This window comes from Nestor notabilis, unplaced genomic scaffold (assembly GCF_000696875.1).
Source record: "Nestor notabilis isolate BGI_N333 unplaced genomic scaffold, ASM69687v1 scaffold11379, whole genome shotgun sequence".
In the NCBI taxonomy this organism is placed as follows: domain Eukaryota; kingdom Metazoa; phylum Chordata; class Aves; order Psittaciformes; family Psittacidae; genus Nestor; species Nestor notabilis.
Genome location: NW_009942437.1, coordinates 25,670 through 30,783, shown reverse-complemented (window position 1 = coordinate 30,783; position 5,114 = coordinate 25,670). Strand labels below are relative to the sequence as shown.

At 43.5% G+C, this 5,114-nt stretch overlaps 1 protein-coding gene across 1 annotated transcript in view; it reads left to right on the top strand.

Annotated features, from left to right (window-relative positions):
• Nucleotides 1-2,613: 2,613 nt before the first annotated feature.
• The window catches only part of ORAI1 (ORAI calcium release-activated calcium modulator 1), an 8,030-nt gene continuing 5,529 nt past the window's right edge, over nucleotides 2,614-5,114 (top strand). The window contains exon 1 of the mRNA XM_010021410.1: nucleotides 2,614-2,700. The gene's annotated coding sequence lies outside the window, so the exon portion shown is untranslated. The remainder of the gene's footprint in view (nucleotides 2,701-5,114) is intronic.

The window sequence follows — 5,114 nt, the reverse complement described above, 5'->3', positions numbered from 1 at the left end:
ACAGCGGGTCCCGCAGCGCTTCCCGGGCTCTGCCGCTCCCGTTCCTTTCCCACACCGCAGCAGCTGTGGAAACGGAGCCAAAGGCAGGTGTTGCACTGAAGCTATCCCTGAGTTTTATTTAAGGGAATCTTGGCTGTTGCTTAGTTTAGCGTTTTGTGCATGTTTTAGAAGCGTATTTTTCTGTTACTGTTTTGCTTTCGTGTTTGGTATAGAAACGTTTAGTAATCCTTACTGTCTCAAATAAGGGCTCAATATAGATTGGAATATGGTAACTTAAAGGCTTGATCCTATAGGACAAGAACGTATATGACAAGGGGGAATGGCTTTAACCTGACAGAAGGGAGATTGAGATGAGCTCTGAGGCAGAAGCTCTTCCCTGTGAGGGTGCTGAGGCGCTGGCACAGGGTGCCCAGAGAAGCTGGGGCTGCCCCATCCCTGGCAGTGTTCAAGGCCAGGTTGGACACAGGGACTTGGAGCAACCTGCTCTAGTGGAAGGTGTCCCTGCCCGGGGCAGGGGTTGGAGCGGGAGGAGCTTTAAGGTCCCTTCAACCCAAACCATTCGTGATTCTATTATACGTCCAACCCTCTAATGTATTAAACTGCTAACTCTGCCATTAGCCCCTTTGTTCATCTGTTTAAAACGCTTCAAAGTTTTAAGTACCGAATTGTACAGCTCTGACTTGCTTTGACCTTTGCTCTGCTTTTACCAAGGTCTTTTCAGCTGTAATAAATATTCCCCTTAAAAGCTATTGTTCGAATTAGAGGATGCTGTTTGCAAACATAGCAGCCGGTCTGCAGCAGCCTTCGGACGGTCAAGTAAATGTCACTGTCCTCCTTCAATGGCTAAAAACAGACGCCAGCTCCTCAGGGGTGGTGGTGGACTGCTGTCGGTTTGACTGACAGGCGACTGTGTTAGTGCAGCAGCGTGTTTGAGTTGGTTCTCCTTGGGTGACATGCACCAGGCTGGGAGCTCGTACTCGCTCCGCTGCTGCTCGTGAGATTTCCTTATTGTACACCCGTTCTCCTGTGTCAGAGCCGTTTGTCAGGGTGGTTGCTTGAGTCAGGCTTTTACCCTGAGAGAACATGGAAAATAACCCTGTAGTTTGTTGCTATCTACAAATTGCATCTCCTTTAATAAAAATACTATTATTTAAAAGTCACATTTAATCCCTTAAATCCCTCTGGCTTTTCTCTGAATGTATGCTGTGTGGATTCTCAAAATCCCGTGGATGTACGAGGTGAGGCTTCTACTTCTTTCTTGATTCTCTAGAAGAGTTGTAGGAGTTCAGTGTCCTGTGGATGAAAACTGCTGCTTTCAAATTTATATTGTTTAGGGTCTTCCAGGAAGAAGCCACTTTATTCCAACTAACACAGTCTCCAGTTGCCAGGAATGTTACATGTGAACATTCAGTGTTATGTTAATTGTTTGGAAGTTACCCCTCTCCAAAATTCCACTTGTTTTCTTCCTTTAACAAGATCACACTGGAAATCAACTTGTAGCCTCATTGGTTTTGCTTGTGACTCTTTAGCTGAGACTTTCTAATCTATTTTCAGAAGAGCTGCCTTTAACTGTCAGGTATTTTTAGGTTTCTTTGTACTAACTTTGCTTATCTTTTGAAGTTGTTCTGCCTTGAGAGGCAGTGCTGCCTTCTGCTGTCACGCCTCTGCATTGTTTATTAAACGCAGCAGATTCCTTGGCACCTGATACTTGAACAAAAGTACAATCTAGTTTTGGATCGCAAGCTTACAGCAGCACTTAAGTGTGATTGTTCCTCTGGTTTCCCTATGAACCCGAGGACAAGAGCCTAAATGACACATCCAGGACCACCCAGCAAATTGATGGGAATTGTTAGGAGTGTATCCATGTCAGCCTCATTGATCCTTGCTTTTCAGTTAAACACTACTTGCATCCTTCTAGTTGGAGCAAAGCTTATCCCCAGTAAAATCTTCCTTTATTTTGGACTCATTTTGTGTATAACTGCAGCCATTTTGGAATGCTTATTCCCTCAAGATTGGTTACACATACCCTGGTTAAATGATGCATGCCAGAGTCGAGAAACTGCCCAGGTTACTGATATGGAGAGTATGAAATGCTCAGGCAGGTTTCTACTCAGAAGCATTACGTTTCCACAGAGAAGACTGATTAAAAGCCTGGTTTACAAATAGTTTTGGTTTAGATCTGCACATCCTGATTTGCCACTGTGTGTTAGCTTCAGAAACAGTTCTAGGTTCTAGTGATTGCAAACTGGTATTGGAGCTAAGCTCCTGCGAGTAAACCAAGCATTGGCTTTGTGCAGGTTTCCATGGATGCTATCATCCAGTGCCATATGCCCAAGAGGAAATCTATAAAGCTTATAACCTTGCATTTAGTACAGTTTTCCAGTCTTCAGGGCCACCAGTTAATATCAGTGCCCCAAACTGTTAAAAGTAAAAGAAAGAAATTGTAGTTTGTGGGGTATGTGTAATCCATGAAAGAATGGAGGATTCCTTCCATGCTAGTGGAGGCATCGGGTACTTCCCACGTGTTATAGCCCAGATATTGAGAGATGATTATTTTTCCCCTTCTGTCTGGTTTTATTTCTTAATCCAGCTTATCTGAATGCTGGAAATACTTTGCAGATTGGATCCAGTACAAGTACTAGCTCATCCACACCACCAGCAGCAGTATCAAGAGCTCCAGTATAGACAGGCTGTTGGCAGGTTATTTTTGTTTGAACTATTAAGCTGACCTGTTTGTTAGCATCATTTTGTCACCAGGGCACTATCATGCAGTAGTATGACAATGTCATGATACTGGAGTCACAAACATAGGGAAGTTGTTAAATCGCAACAGTCATCAAACTGTAAGACTCAAACACCTCCTCCCTCCACCACGTAACAGCTTTGTGGAAATACTTGAGCCTAAACTAGGGGTCTGAATTGCATGTTGTGGTTGGCTTCCTTACGTTTAGGATTTAGAAGAAGCTATTTACCAGACAGCACAGTTTTCTTTTAAATACCTCTAACAATACAAGCTGGCTGGGCTGTTGTCTAGGTGGTGATACATGCTTCAAGTATTGAGCATCATCAGAGAACTGACAACTCTCACCTTTGAGATATAGCCAGTATGGCCTTCTGAAGACAGCTTGAGTCATCTTTTGTAAAGACTGACTGCACTGATAAATATTTATGAAACTCATTTCCATACTAACAGTTGATGGTAGGACTTGAGCTCTGCTGCTGTCAGTGCTGTACAGGTGCTCAAGATAGCTTAGTCCTGGTCTCGTAAAGGTTACTCTGGTTATAAGTACTAAACCAGCCTCTCTTCTATGGAAGCTTTTTTTGCTGTATTTAACTGTATTGCTGTTAGAATAACATGGAACAGTGGCATTTTGTAACCTGCAAGAAAAGTGTTACAGGCCCAGTTTCATGGCTTCTGCTGCCACTCTACTTTTTGTATTGCTCTTGTACTTATAGATAGAACTGTGCACTGAAGAATCTTTCCCCATATAAAAGGTTTCTTCTATTCCAGCCATGAAAGCAATGTCTTGTTGCTCCTTTGAACATCCCTGTCTCGGGTAGCGTGGAGTACTTGGGGCTCTCATTGTTCTGCCTTACACCAGCTGTGAGTTGAAGATGTAAAGGTGATACTGAGCTGCTCTTTCTTCTCCCTGCTGTGCTGTCTTATCTGACCTCATACTTACTGAATAGATTTACTCTTGAGTAACACTGTGTAGAGAGACTACCTTCTCAAGATGCATTTACTCTGATTATGTGGGTATTGTCTTCTCATGCTTAGTAGCAAGATAAAATTAAATCCTGTATTTGTATTCAATTTTCAGTGACTGATTCTGGCTCATACAGAGTCTGAGTTGTTTATAACCCATAATGAATGGTGCAGGCACTGTGAGAGCCTGGCTCTGCGCCTCTGCCTCTGGGAATGAATAGTGCTGTCAAGAAAGTGGAGACCGACCAACCAGCTCGGGAGCTGAGGAGACAGTGCAGTGACACCAGTCTGGTTCTTGACTTTGGTCTCTGGTCCCACACACAGACACAAGCAATGGGGTAGAAGATGGCTTTTGTTACTGAAAAAAACCTTGTGATGAGAACCTCAGGACTTGGAGAAACTACTATTGTGTGCATGGGGTTTTTTTCCCCTAAGAGGAAGTCACTTGCACGTATAACTATATGGAGTAGCTAGATGTAGTCAAGACTTACCCTAGCTGCAGCAAGTGAAGGTAATAAAATATTTCTGCAGATTGAAATATTTCAGTGCTCACCGTATGCAATTTTACCTTGGTGTGTGTTGGTGCAGCAAGGTGAAGGTGGTGTAGCACTGATACATTTCTCCAGGTAAGATTCACATCCTCCTCTCACTGTGTAGACCCTTACAAAATGCAACTGTGATGTTGCATCAACGCAGCTTTCTTTTAAGCCGTTCCTGACACGGTAGGCTGTATAAAAATCATCTTGTCCTCTTAATTTCTTATTTAGGAATGGTAGTTGTGGCCGGGGAAGAGGAGGTGAGAACAGTTTTGCAAGGGTATACAGATAACTCTAAACTTGTTATTTGTAAGAGGTGGTTAGTGTCTTTAAGACACATGTTTAAAGCTGTCATTGACCCCCTTACTAAAGCTTGTTTGCTTGAGGTTTCTAACTGTATAAGCAGTAGACATAATAAGAATGTGATCCCACCAAAAGCCAGTGTTCCTCAAAGTATTCCATTAAATAGGTCATTATGACATTGTCTATATTTAAAGCTGGTCACTTTTAATGAGATGGGTTTCTTGCTCTGTGATTCTTGTCTTAGTCTGTCAGATGCCAAGGATAGGAGAGCACTTGTAATTGGAGCTTTAGGCTGGTCAGATAGCATCTTGTGGGGTACAGGACGCACATCTACAGCCATTCCATCACAGGGCCATCAGTAGTTGTTGACTGCAGCCCCCTGGTTACAGAATGTGGAGAATTGGCCACACGTGTTCTTCGGAGCTGTGACCAGCAGTGAGGAGTTTGGATTAGCCGTGGCTCTGCCTGATTTGCAGTGCTCTGTTCATGGCGTGCTGGACTCGCAGCTGTACGCTAACGCTAGTATTTGATACCCTGAGAGACAGCGAGGCAGTCACAGCACAGCTTCC